This window comes from Desmodus rotundus, chromosome X (genome assembly GCF_022682495.2).
Source record: "Desmodus rotundus isolate HL8 chromosome X, HLdesRot8A.1, whole genome shotgun sequence".
Taxonomy (NCBI): domain Eukaryota; kingdom Metazoa; phylum Chordata; class Mammalia; order Chiroptera; family Phyllostomidae; genus Desmodus; species Desmodus rotundus.
In genome coordinates, this window is record NC_071400.1 from 80,710,546 (window position 1) to 80,725,559 (window position 15,014).

The 15,014-nt window shown below is 41.1% G+C and overlaps 1 protein-coding gene across 3 annotated transcripts in view; it reads left to right on the forward strand.

Annotated features, from left to right (window-relative positions):
* Window positions 1-15,014, forward strand: part of DMD (dystrophin) — a 1,965,474-nt gene that overhangs the window by 708,504 nt on the left and 1,241,956 nt on the right. The gene's annotated exons all lie outside the window — the stretch shown is intronic.

Sequence of the window (15,014 nt, forward strand, 5' to 3'; positions counted from 1 at the left end):
AGTAATAATATTCTTGCCTCCTTTACAGTCCAGAAAAAGAAAACTTTGCTTCTTATGTCTATGGGTACTAGAGTCCAGACTTGTTCATGATTGCAGGTTAATTGAAGTCCAGAAAGGTTAAATAACTTGCTTTCAGTTGCAAAGTAAGGACTAGTGCTGAGTCTCCTGATTTCCATTTTTGTGATAGTTGCAATGTCCTGCTTCTTTCTGTGCATTACAGTCAAATAAACATAGTCACCGACTCCAACTGTAGTTTAGAAATTATTTTTGGTGAGGAATAGAAATCTACTTACCGTCCTCAGATATTCCAAAAACATAACCATCCATTTAAAGTCCTTAAAATTCTTTCATCATGTAAGTCAAGAATTTAGTCAAGAAATATGTTTTGAACAGCATAGGAAGGTGAATTCTAGAGGCCTACTAAGTGGCCAGAGAACATTCAGAGCAGTCTCTATCATGGTGCAGTGCCTGAAGCAGCGGCAGCACTTGGGAGCTTATTAGAAACGTAGATTGCCATGGCTGGTGTGGCTCAATGGATTGTGTGTCGGCCTGCAAACCAAAGGCTCACCAGTTCGATTCCCAGTCAGGGCACATGCCTGGGTTGGGGGACAGGTCCCCAGTGGGGTGTGAGAGGCAACCACACATTGATGTTTCTCTCCTTCTCTTTCTCCCTCTCTTCCCCTCTCTCTAAAAATAAATTATAAGAAATGTAAATTTTGGGTACTGGAAAAATTGAGGGGAACACTGTGTAAAGTATATGATTGTACACGTGAAACCAATGCAATGTAAAATTGAAACAAAGAAAAACCAAAATGCTGGTTTAGGGAGCCCTCCGCAAGCTTGCTGAATCAGAAGCTCTGCATGGTGGGCCCTGGAACCTTTTACAAGCTCTCCAGCATCATTCTGAGAAGCCTGTAATTCTGAGAACTCCTGCACAAGAACATTGTTTTTTGTTTGTTTGTTTTTTATGCACATTAGCATGTATTTGAATCAGCTGGAGAGCTTGTTAAAAGCCAGGTCACTGGTCCCCACCAGAGTTTCTGACTCAGTAAGCTTGGGGTGGTGCCTGAGAATCTTAATTTCTAACAAGTTCTCAGGTGATGCTGATGCTACTGGTTCAGGGCCCACGACTTGGAAACCAGAGCACCAGGGCACCGTCTGAGTTACTGCCCGATTCTTGCTTGTCTTTCCCCAAACCAGCCCCAATGAGAGGAATCGTCTACTCCAGGCTAGGCTAAGGGGTGCTACTGTTCCTAATTGTGATACTTCTATTGCTTTGTGTTGACATGAGCTATTCATATTCCTATTTGACACACTGGAATTGAAAGCTTCCTTGGGCCAGGGTCCATATCTTACCCCTGTCCTGAAACGGGCTCTTCTAGATGCCCAATACATGTTTTGACTGCAATGCACTGTAGCGGCAGCTGGTCCATACTACAGCTAGCTCTGGGTGTCTAGGTACGGCAGTTGTAGGCAAATGAACTCTTCCAGAATTCAAGGCATTAGAAGGATGCCACCAGCGAGAAAGATAGGGCCATAGTCCCAGAACTGTGACACGCAATTTTGTTCGTTCCCTGCATGAAGTAAATGGTAGTCACATTTATTCATCTAAAAGAATCAGAGTTGAATGCAAAGGAAAGTTTATTTTTACCCAGGAGACCTCAAATACCTCTACGCGTTTCCTTTGATTCTTTCTGTAGCGTCTTATGCTCTGCGTCACGCACTGAAACTGTTCTCAGCCCAGACACCGGAGAGCTTCCTAATTGCCAGCTCCAAAGGTAGCTCTTCAGTTCTCATCCTTTTTGCCCTTTGTGCTGTGCTTGACAGAGCTGATCAGTCCCTTGAACCTTTCCTCTCCCTCCATTTCCGGAATATCATGCTCTCCCGTTTCTTTTCTCCTCTTGGCTTTCTCCCTATGTCTTCTGAGTCTCCTCTTCTTACCGCATTTAATGCCTAATCCCGGTCTCCACGACATTCACATTGTGACGACACCTCATCAGGGCACTGTCATTTATAATCTTCTCTTTATCAGCCATCTATCTATTTATATGTCATTATTTCCAAATTAATATCTCCAGTTCATCCTCCCTCCCAGGGTTTAGAACTGTGCCATTCACGTGTTTGCTAGGCACGTGAGTACAGCAGGACTGTGTACCGAAATCTCAAAGTGTGGTTCTGCAGTTTAGACCGACTCGAGAGAGGGCCATTCACATCAGAGTTTCTAAGAACAGCACCTTGCAGACTTATTTAGTGAACAGCCTGTGCAGCTGTTCACAGTAGTCTGATAACAGCCCCATCCCTAAATCCCTCTAAGTATGCCCAGTAAATTCTCTTTAATTTAATCCTTACACCCACACCGCCCTTCCCCCCAGTTCCGTCCCTGATACTTTTGGGCAAGAAACTCTTAACTGATTTCTCTGCCTTTGCTCTCACCTTTCTTATCCATATTCTTCACAGCCTCCTGGGGGAGATAGCCGAAAATGCAATTTTAATTAGATCGGTCCTCAGCCCGTAATTCTTGAAACGCACGGCACAGAAATTTCTTTCTGATCTTTAGCTGCCTACCTCTTCAGGTTCACTACCTTCTCCCCAGCCCATTAAAAAAAAAAAAAAAAAAAACTGGTGCTACTCAAAACAGCGTGCAAACCGTTTATTATCAGGACACAATGAAATAAGGAGCTTGAGTGGGAGTATAAATCAACCCACTGCTTCCTTTGTGAAGAAAGTTTTGCAATTAAAAAGAAATTGGATGAAATAGTATGGCCAGTGACTTAGCTGATTTATACCCTGGTGACTTTTGTTGTCACAGACTACTAACAAATAGGTCACAGACTGGCCGCAAAGTCGCGCTGCCCCCCACGTGAGCTGTAATGAACTGCCCTCTGATCTCCCCGTGCGCTGCTCTCCCTCAAGCATCCGTGTCTTTGAACCCACTGTTCTTTCTCCTTAAGATTCTGCTTTCATTTCTTTCCCTTTGCCCATTCCCACATTCCTTGCCCTCCAGCTCCCTACCTTCTCTCTCTGGGAACTCAAACGCACAGGTGTTTCTCAGCCTCACAGATTCTTCCGTGAGAACACGTGCAGGATTTGGCCATTAATGGTTTTGTCTTTGCACGTTGCATCTGCGGTGAACTGGAGCCATTTCTTTTCAATCCTAGACCTATGGTGTTGAACTCAGAAGTTAGCCCAGAGTAGTAGTAGTAGTAGTAATAATAATAATAATAATAATATCCAGGAATAATATCCTTGGGATATTACACGAGGGTTTGTCAGAGTCTTGTCAGGAAGACAGAAGCCGCTGTAGGTGTTTCAAAGAGAGGAAAGCTAGTACACTGGATTGGTTAAGCAGGTGGTGGAAAATGGGGAAGCAGCGTGGGGGATGGGAAGGCAACTGAAAACACCAGCAATGTCAGGAAGCCATGAGGAGGAACATTGCGGGGACGGGTTGGGAGGGGATGGTCCCGGAGCCCCGAAGCTGGGGCCTGCCGACAGGGACCGGCACTGTCAGGACTACCAGGCAGGAGCTTGGACCCATGGAGGAGGGAGCCGTCCAGGGGAAGAGGAAGCCGCAGTGGAGATGTAGCTGCTCTAGACATGGCAGCCGAAGTGGTGTTTGAAGGAAGAGTGCCTAGGCTTGCCTCTTCCTTTTGCCCTCCGGTGTGCTGCTAGGGCTTCCAAGTGGACAGGCCCCAGCAGAAGCCAGAGGGTGAGCGATGGGAGGAAATGTGTGTGCCTTTGACACAGAGAAGGCAGGAGAGACGTGGGGAATGGATCTCAGAGCAGAGGGGTCTGTGACTGCACCCGGGCGTTCTGGCCTTGAACTTTCCACTCAGAAGCTGCTGTGACTAAGGCAAGTCACTGGCTCTCACTCACAGCATCTAGCTCTTCACCTCTGCAATGGAATTTATATGACTCTCCGTGTTTGCCCTTGCACTGTGAAAATTTTATTATACATATGTCTGTCTTTTATTTTTACTTGCAATTTACTCCTGTTTCATAGATCAACTATTAGGATTGACCCCTAATTTATTTTTAAAAATTTATTGGGGTGATGTCAGATAAAATTATATAGGTTTTCCTGTGTACAATTCTATGATATGTTATCTATAGAAGTCTCTTTGTTGGTACACGCAGACCCAGGGAAAAGCCCCGAGACAGAGAATGTACCTCCCTCAGCGGAGGGCAAGGAGAGACTGAAGAAAGAGGCCGGCTCCTCCAGTCTGGCAATTAACGGGATTTATTAAGGGAAACTTACATAGAAGGCACGCCTTGGGCAGCTGGAAGACAAAGCGGATATCCCCTGTGCTGCGTAGCAGGTGTCCAAGAACTGCACAGGGTGAAAATGGAGGGAATAGTTCCTGAATGCTACCAGGTACGGGAAATTGCTTTCCATGCTTGAGCAGATTGGACAACGACCCGTTCCAGGAAGGAGCACAAGGTGGGAGGCAGGGGAAGGGTGCTGATTTATGTCCCGGTGAACATTGATTGTGAGCAGTCTCTAAGGGGCGTTTGTGGTAAGCAATCTCCATTCTGGCCTGGGGCCAGCTCGCAGGCCAGATAGGGGTCTCGTCAGAGAACAGTCTCTCCTCCACAGTCTTGGTGATCGTTTCAGTAAAAATACACATCTCTTCCCCAGGGGAAAATTGTTTCCAGTTACTACTTTATGGCAGATTATTTCCCCATTACCACATTTGTGTTACAATAGAACATATCCTTTCTCTGACGTCTTCTGAGAATATTCTTCTGATGTCTTCTCTCTGGACAGCTAGGCCTCCGAGACTCTTCTGGAAAAAAGTCCTGGTGGCAATCCTGACTTTTCCAGAAAAGTCCTGTGTTGGGATCTTAGTCTTTCAAGTTCTCGGTTTGTGATCTCTGCAAATTTGACAAAGCACTCTGAGCGTGTTTTGTTTTTCACTAAGAAAATGGGAATAATCATAATTCTGTTGTTGTCAGAATTAAAGGAAGAGAATCTGTCTATAATACCAGAAAGATGATGCTTAATAATTGCATATGTTTTCTGTTGAGTTACCTACAAGCTACTCCAAACAATGGAAGAACAGTGCTTTTCTTATAGTAGATTGAATAAGTATTTGTTGTCAAAACTGTCTACTTGTTGAAATGCCTTGGAAGTAAAAACGAACATCTCAAGAATCCAAAAAAGAAAAAAAAGAAAAAACTCTTCCTCAATCATTCAACACGCATTATGCCACCGCAGACAGATGAAATGATGCCTGGTTCCCATGGGCTGAATTACGTCCCTGCGACATTCGTATCTGGAAGCCCTAATCCCATTTGATGGCAACTGGAAATGGAGCCATTGGGAGATAATTAGGTTTAGATGTGGCCCTGAGCGTGGGGCCCTCATGATGCGATTAGTGTCCTTAGAAAAAGTGCCATCAAAGAGCTTGCCCTCTTCCTCCCTGCTGTGTGAGGAGGACACAGTGACAGGATGACAGGGTGACAAGCCAGAAAGAGAGCTCTCACCAGAGCCTGAGCATGCCGGCACCTTGATGATCTTATGGCTTCCGGAACTCTGAGAACAGAAATCTCTGTTGTTGAAGCCACTCCGTCTATCGTATTTTGTCATGTCAGCCGGAGCTGACTGAGATTCTACCTTTGTAGGCCAGTGAGTCTTGCTCTGTGATTCCACTCAAGTTTATAGAGAGGCTCACTAAGGGAAGCAGATGGATTGAAACAACCCATGATGCCGGGGAAGTGGCAGCGGGACAGTAGGTACACATGAGATTTAAATGGCTTTCCACATCGTGCTTGATAGTTTCTGAACCTTGACTGGAAGTTATTTAAACTTTAAAGACCCACAACATAAAAGCATGTGGAAGTCCTTTAAACTCAGCGAGCTTTCACACTGAGAGTATTTCAAGTTCACATTGCCTCCCACAGGGGCCAGGGTGCCCTGCAGTGTGTGGAGGGGTTCTTTGAACACACCTGTAGTCAGTATGAGGCCACGGTGTTTCCAGAACGTAGTGCCAGCAACATTGATTTTGTGGCTAATTTTCATATTCACTCGCCCAATGTCCAATGGGCCGCTGTGGTTCATTAAATCAGCCCAGTTGCCCTAACTGTGGACCGAACGTAGCCCTCCCCTCAGGAAGCTTGCACTCTACTATGAACTGTATAATGAAGAAGTACTTACAAAATGTTAGCAAGGTCCTAAGGAAGTAAAGCTCATTTTCTGCTTGAGAGGCGAGCCTGGAAAGCTCCTGCAGAAATTAGCATCTGAATAGGCAGTTCAAGGATAAGGGCCTATTGGACTCAAGGGGCGAGGTAACTCGATTCAAAAACAGGGCAGCCTGCCTGGCAGCAGCACTTTACACCGGGCCCTGAGTGCTTGTGTTCACCTAGAGCTGAAGTGTGGGGCGCAGGAAGGGGATGAGGTTGACAAGGTAGGTTGGTTCATCATAAAAAGTGGTACTCACTTCCAGGCGAAGGAATGCAGACTTTAATCTTGTCACGGGGAGCCAATCTATATTTTTGAGAGAGAGCCAAGCAATTTGGTTGCTGTGAACTACACCAATTTGTCCCCATTTGAGTGTTCGGCGAAATAGGTCATCTCAACTTCACTCTCTAGAGCGGTCAGAGCCAACGAATTTGTCTCTCAAGAGCCAGACAGTTACAATTTTAGGCTTTGTGCACCATATAGTATCTTTTGCAACTACTCAACCCTGATGCTGTAGTGAGAAAGCAGCCATAAGAAAAAAAAAAAGACGTTCATGAATGACTCTGGCTGTGTTCAATCAACCTTTATTTTCGAAAACAGATGGCGAGCCCGATTTGTCCTGTGGACCCTAATTTGCCTATTCCTGCGACAAAGGGTGCAAGAGATGGGATTATTTGGCTGTGGATGATTTTTTATTGATTTTCCTTTTTGTCTTTGTCAGAGCTTTCTTGGCCGTTTTTATTCCTGTGATTACAATAATGGCTTTTATTTACCAGTCCTTAACAAAGCTCTAAAACAATACTTCTACCCTCAAGGGAGAAAGTGAGGGGTGGCATCGGGCCAGCCTAAGCGCGGTAGGAAAGGGTCATGAAAGGCAGAAATCACAGCAGCCAAAACGTAAATGGCTTCTGCCATGTATCAAGCACTCTTCTAAATATTTTATATATGTTTAGCTATTGAAACAGTATTGTAAAGTTGTTTTTTTTTTATTACTGTTCCCCTTCGCAAATGGGAAGGTACAGCACAGAAAGGTCAGGTGACCTCCCATTGTCACCACGTTCGCAGGAAGCAATGCAGCAGGATTGGAACCCACGCACCTAGCACGGGCGGCTGCATTCTTGAATTCTATGCCATGCTATGTTTCAATGAGAAGTGAAAGCTCATTTCATCAACTTATTTAGCTGAAATTAAGAGCTTGGCTGATACTGTTTAAGAATTGGTGATGCAAACTGGGCTTCTCCTAGATTGTGGCTCTTCTACATTCTGAAGTTTCATAGACTCTAGGGTCATATTGGAGTCTGCAGCTATCTTTAAATACAGAGATCTTTTTCTGTAAAACAACAACAACAACATTCTTTTAAAGCTAGCCTTTTAAAACTGTCCAGATATAAGTGGGAGTCCTGTATAGTTGAACTATTTTTCTAGGTGCGAGACTTCTAGTGCTAACCACATAATGCTTATTGTCAGTTCTGAAGTCAGAAAATGCATCAATAGATTGTGCCTTTGGGGATTTTAGGAAATTAAGGAAGGTACTAAAGTAAAAATAAACTAGAAAAATAACTATTTTATGATGCCAAAGGGGTATCAATTGTGCAACTAAGGTTCACAGTTTAGGTAAATAAAAATGTTCAGAATTCATGTCCTAGCGTTAGACAGTCCAATCAAGTTCTGGCAAAATCCCAAATACCACCAGACTCAACAGTATAGCAACACATAGGATATTCATGTTGGCTTTTCCTTAATGTTTTTAAAAACATGTTTCCCTTTCATTTGGTAGAGAGGAAAATAAGTGTAGTGTAGTGGAAATCTTTGCTTTGAGACAGACTTGCTTTTGAATCATAACTCCATTCTTTAGTGTATGTCGAAAATAAATCAGGTTCCTAAATCTCTCTGCCCATGACCTATGAATGTGAAGATTACAATAAACAATCTACATAGTTATTGTGGGAGATGAATTATTTCCTTTATGAAAGCATGGGACATGAAGACAATGTTTAAAGTGCTATTTTTCCTTTGAATTTGATTGTAAAATTAACATTTAAAAACCTTAATCTAGATGGAACAGGGATGTCATCCTCTGCAGATTTAGAGTATGAGTGGCTACAGATAAGCCAAAACTAGGTAAAATTAATGGAATTGGGGGACACTGGTGGGTTTCAAAGTCCAGTAAATACTAAAATATTATTTGGATTAAGCATGTCTCCCCAAATTGAAAACATGTTGTCAAGGGAATCTTTGTATTATCACTTCAAGATACTTCTGCGTGTGTGTGTTAAAAAGGGTGAAGGCATTTTAACTGTGCCGTTGAGGGTGTCTTACTAACGTGTTCTTTTTACACTGTTTTATCTATATCTTTGGATATTTTATGTTTCTCTGTAAGAGAATTCCCATGAAAAATCCATTTGTCACCATGTTATCTTTATGTAGATAAGAAAATAAAAGAGAAGCCAAATTAAGGACCAGACAAGCTGTGAAAGGGAATGTGCGCCCTCTAGTGACGCCCATTTTTTTTCTCACAAGGGCGCCTACAGCTTTTCTTTCTGGTTTCATCATTTTAAATAAACATCAAACTTGATTATAAAGTAAATGGCTCAAGGTTTTAACTTGAGCATAGAACATTGTATGGTCATAGATTTATTACTGTGACAAGTTTTCATCTGTCATTTAAGAGAGTATTTTTGTTAACCTGTGTTAAGGTGATTTTCTTGCACAGAACTGTGTTTCAAAGGGACTTTCAATTTACTGAAAATGAAAAACGGCTTCTAGACATCCGTGGCTTAGAAACATTGTATTGCCAGTCCTCCAGGTCATACAATCTTTGTCCATATGATTTCATGCTTCTTGGCTTTACAACTAATTTCTGTAACCTAGCTCGTTCTGTCATCTCAAAATTTTGGGGATTTCCTTCATTTTAAGGTGTGTTTCCCTGACAGTTATAGTAACAGAAGATATAAACGTGACTTCTTGTTAACCATATCACATTTTGGAAATAAATGTTACCAATGTATTTTCAAATGGTTAAGATTTATTGCCAAAAGAAGGTGAAAAGATTATATTAAAATTGTTTTTATCTACCAGATGTTAAAATAGTTTAGTTAAGTTTTAACTTTTTGAAGACAAAGAAATATTTTGTGGGAGTTGTGTTCTGTTTAATGCAATCAGTTATCCGAGAAGTACAAGTATTAATATAGATGCCAGATAACACATGGCGTTTTCTGGCATTTATAGCTTAAACATACTAGATCACGACATACATATCCAAAGACACATATTTTAAAAGACAGTGTTTTTATATACATTAAACGTATTTTTGGTTCACTATAATTGACACTGAAGAAGACATTCAATTCTAAGGATAGATTTTATGTTTTGGACGAGAATTCAGATTTTGAAGCATATGTTAAATAGGTACATTTTACGACAAGGTAAACTACACAGAAATTGATTTTTTAGTATCTTTTAAAGATGCGTTTCAGCTCAATCTGGAATCATTAAATTTAACTGTACTGAAACATATTATTTTTATGAGCGATGTGCTTAAATTTATACGTATAAAAACTAGAAATATGTTCAAGCTTGTAAAGAAAATCATGCAAACAGAAGGAAAATAGGATATTCGATAGCGCTGTTAATGTAGCCAGTTTATATTAACTGAGGACAATGTCCTTCCTCATGTGTCGTATTTTGTTTCAGGTACTTTGTAATCCATTGAATAGGGTGCATAGGACTTTTATTATAACTGGAAATTTGAACATGCTTTGCGGTTATTTGAGTTGATTGCTAGATGAACAGGCTAATGTCATTGGAATAGCAAAGCTGCAAGGTAAGCAAAGCTCACCTCAGCTTTGTATTTCAGATCCAAATCACTTTAATTAGTGAGCTACATTAATTGAAGAGGGATTTTTTAAAGTTATTTTTGTGAGTTTCTGCTTTCAGACTAGTTTGATGGTAGCTTTTTAGTTGTTGCAATTTAAAGAAAGACAGAGAAGTTAAGTCATCTGCCTGAGGAAACAGCATAAAGATGAAATGGTTCATAAAAACCTGTGATACCAGATTTTCAGTTCAGGAATTTACCATTGTACCGTATTTAGTTTACATTTAAAGCACACACGCGCGTACAGTCACAGACATGAAGAACTATAAGGCCACCGTGTGGCTCGGTGGTCCCCCTCCCACCAAGGAAAATGCACCCACACTGTATAAACACACACACACCCCTGTGAGTATATACACATACTATGTTGATGTGGGGGAGGTGTTTATCTAAATGTTGACTTGTTTTCTCATATTAGGCAGGGTTTTTCCCTTTCATAATATTCTATGACTATAAAAGTATAATTACCATGTACTCTGCACATCCCGGAATCCTAAAAATCCTTTGTTTAGCACTAATAGGGTTTCTAGTGAATTTCACTTGATGTTTTAAAGTCTCTCTGGTTCAGATTTAATTTGTATTCTAGATATTCAATTTTTAAAAGCAAGTAACATGGGGAAACATACAGGTGGGAAGGATCAGTTTCCCCAGAAGGAAAATTGAAAGAGGAAGGGTAGGGAAAAGCTGATCAAGAAAACTTTCAGGAAGTTACGTATGCCGAATGAGTCTTGAAAGATGAGTATGAGCCCTGACTGGTGTGGCGCAGTGGGTTGGGTGTCATCTCGCAAACCGAAAGGTTTCTGGTTCGATTCCCAGTCAGAGCACATGCCTGGGTTGCAGGCCAGACCCCTGGGCGAGGTGTGTGGGAGAGGCAAGTGATGATGTTTCTCTCACACAGTGATGTTTCTCTCCCTCTCTTTCTCCCTTCCTTCCTCTCTCTTCAATAATAAATAAAATCTTAAAAAAAAAAAAAAGACAATGAGTTCAGCAGATGGTCTGGGACCAGGAGAATACCCATGTACCGATATGGAATTAAAAAGCCTTCTCAGTTTCTGGAACTCTGAAGAACAAAGATGATTATTAAAAATACAATAAATACAGCCTTGAAATCACCTCAGTGCCAAAAAGATTTCTTCCATATTTGTAATACCAATGAAAAAGACCTATAGTTTTGCTTCCATTAACATAAAACTTGTGTTTTAGCTAATTAAAAAGTACAGTAAAATCGGTTTGTTAAGTTACCCGGTCTAGACCTAGAACTTTAGGATCCTGTAAGAGTTAACATGTTTCACAAGTGGGAACACTTTCCTTTCAGGCTTCTAAAGATGAAGCTCACAAGGTTTTATGGAATTCTACATGCAACGATGTCTAAAAATGTGAAATGGACATTCACAGCCCAGCTCGCTAATCAAATTAGTTAACTCCGAGAGCTTGGAGGATTTCTACTTTCAACGTTTACATATTTGGGAATGATGAGTTCCAAATGGTACATTGAAAGTGACTGAATTAAAGTTTATGTAAATGTGTCATGTTGGTTTAATACTTTCTATAGCAGTCACTGTACAGGAAATTAACAGAACACAGTAAGTGCCCATTAAGAGGCTCTTCTGACCTAATTTGCACAGTTATCATACAGCACAAGTTCCAGACAACGGCGTACCATTGAGAATTCAAAACGGACAACTTCTAAAACTGCATATGTTGCTCTGGGTTTTTTTTTGGAGGGGGAAGGGGTGGTATTTTCCAGTGTTTTCCCTTTTAAATGTACTTAAAATGTTTACACATACATGTGCATGGACATAAATCTCCCAATTATGACCACGAAGGAGTCTAATGGGCCTAATTTGTATCCCTTCTGTGGGAAATTCAACTGGGTAGAGTTCATTTGTGCGATACGACCCTGAGGGAAAACTTTGACCTGGATAGTTGGTATATATGCACCATACTTTCTGATATTTTGAAAATTCCAGAAAAGGGAAGGTTTCTTTGAAAAATGACCTTGGTTTGGTAATAAACCCTTTGCACATAAAAATATCCCAAGACGTGGTTGCTCTGCTCTATGGGACTTCACACATTTTGCTTTTTTGGAGTTTTGTGATGAGTTTCTTTGTGAAGGAGAGAACATTGTCGTTTCATTGCTAATCATAAGTAATGACAAGGATGAAATGCCAGGGCATACTTGAAAAATATCAGGCAGAATATTCATCAATAATTACAGAAGAAAAAATCATTTTGTGAAGAGAGAAGAAGAAGTCAATTTTCTTGGTAGATAAAGAGGATTTTAAGTTGGATAAAGGTAGATTGGGCTTAAGGGATAGAGCCTGTCTTGAACAGCATGTAGAAGTACATTAAGTACAGAGTGAAGTGTGTTATGAGATGAGTAAGGAGTGTATTCACGTGCTGATTCTGAGGGTACAGAGGCCCTTCTGAGCAACTTAGTCTATATCAGTTCATTAACAGTGATTTTTTGAGAGTTTGAAAAGTGACAAATAGAAATGAGTGATTTTATGAGGAAAGAAAAACACATGCATAAAATCTAAGGTATAATACAGTATTGAAAAGAACTCTGCAGTGTTTTTCTCGACGGTTTTTGAGAAGGCAACAGTTACGTCTCTATGATATCTTCCAGTGGAGATTCAATACACAGCCTGAGATAGGACAGTACAAAGCATGATGGGAAATATCCCTGGCCAAAGGCTGGGCAGAGTAGACAACACTCACTCTATGAACACGTATGGATTTAAATCCAAAGAGTTGGTCCGTTTGTCATCTTATCTTAGCAGAGATATCCGAAAAATACTCAATTGCAGTGAAAATGTGAAAACTAGGGGGCAGACCACAAGAAATGATGGGGCAATAGCTGTGAAATTGATAAGGAATAAAACCAATGTGCAATTGTTACTTGAAAGCCAGGGTCTGGGTAGGAACCAAGAAGGAGACCATGTTCATTTTGCTAAAAGCAGTGGAAATGCCTCTGAGGCTAAGAGTTGAATGTGGGCCATTGGCGCTCAGTATGAGTGCGTGGGAGTCCTTTTGAAACTCTGCCGCTGCTTCCCCTTCACCCCTCCATCCTCATTACTGTCAAAAAGAGATGGAGACATGGGGACAACGGCTACTGGAAGAATATTGGAAGGGAAACAATGCTAGTAGCTGACTGTTAACTCCCAGAACTCTAAAGGATGGTGTTGAATGTTAGATGTTGGCTGACCACATCTCACATCAGGACAGTGAGGAAATCACAGATGTAGTTGAAGCAACTGGAAAAACCTGTAAAACTAAGGTTAGGTGAGGAATATCATAGAGCTTAAATCCTGTATGAATTGGGTTTAGACTGCAGCCATCTCCAAAGGAATCAAAATGTCACAATTATGGAACAAAGGAGAAAAAGAAAAGCTAACAGCAGATAATTGTACAAACGCACTGAATTTTGCTTCGTTCTATTTCAGAAAGAAAGTGTAACATATTAACCCCCGTGCCTATGAATGGATTGTTTTTCTTTGGGAAAGCACTCTACCCGTGAGTGCCCTAGAACAAGTTAAAATCCCTTTTTAAAACTCTGCAAATCCAACATGGTGTATAATCATTCTCCATAGGGTTTTTATGTAAAATGGAAGTTTAAGCAACCTTGTACAATCTCCTTCCAAATTCATAAAATCAGACAAACTAAATAAATGAAGAAAAACTGCTTTGTGGTATTTCCCACCCTATTGCCTGAATTGATCTTAATTATTAGAACTGCCCACCAACTGTTGTCCAGCCTTTCCTCAACTTTTCAGACACTGAATGGCAGGCAGAGGGTTACCTCGGTTTTGACTCCACGGGCCCTTCATTGTGTGGCGATAACCAATTTGCTTGGCCGAGCCTCTAGCCCAGAAGCTGTTTAATTCTAATTCATGGAAGAGGCGTTTTCTCCTCAGGCAAAATAAAAGTCTTGCAGTGTGAGCTGATCCCAGATCTATGTGGGAAGCATTTTATTTTGTCAAATGGGTGCTTCACCAAACCAATTTCCTTGATAATGTGGACAGATGCATATTCATTAATGTTATTTATGGAGTTTAATATTATGCCTGTCATATAATAAGTACTTAGTATATACATTTTGTGGTAGAAATGAAGAGACATATGTTTTAAAAGGAAACATGCAGTTTCACATTTTTCAGAAAGACCGATGTCAAAGTAGTGTATGACTTTTTGAATGAAAATGATCTACTCTCAAACTGGGTAAATAACCTTTCTTTCTTTTTTCCCCGATGGATTGGAGATGGTGGTTAAAGGATCATTGTAACACGTGTGCAAAATAAGATCCACGTACATTCCAGGCCGGGTAGAAAACATCCCTCAACGTAGGCCTTAGCAGTTCTCTCCCAGCTGTGATGCCAGCCTTAGCATTTAGGTCAAGTTTTAGTCTCATGGGCCTGTAGGTGGAAGTGAATAATCTTTCCTAGAGACAGTCTGACTCAAAAGCATGTGAAACCAGACAGCCCAGGTTTAAGTGGGAGGGGATTCAATAGTGAGTGGTGGATATTCCCATCTCACCTTTATGAGTAAGAATATGTGGTGTGTAACTGGGTCAGGCTGATTTAAAGAAAAAGGATACATTTGACCAAAGTAGATTGTAGTAAGGCGCCCCATTTTCAAAATAGAAGTCTTCTAGTGGATAGGGAGGTAAGAGTCTGTGAAGGATCACTTCATTGGAGGAGACTTGAGAGACTTAAGTCTGCAAACTTTCATTTGTTTGCCGATTTTGTTTAGGAAACGGTTGGATTAGATGATCTCCAAATTCCCTTTCCATAGATTCTTTATAGATGCTGATAAAATCGAGAGGTTCTTTCTTGAGAAAAACACACACAATTCAGAATTGTGCCTGGAATTTCAAGTGATTCATAGACATCCTCCACCCTTGCAACCTGCCCATGACTCCCCTACAGCCTCTGCTTTAACTCGACCTGAGTCATCTGATGA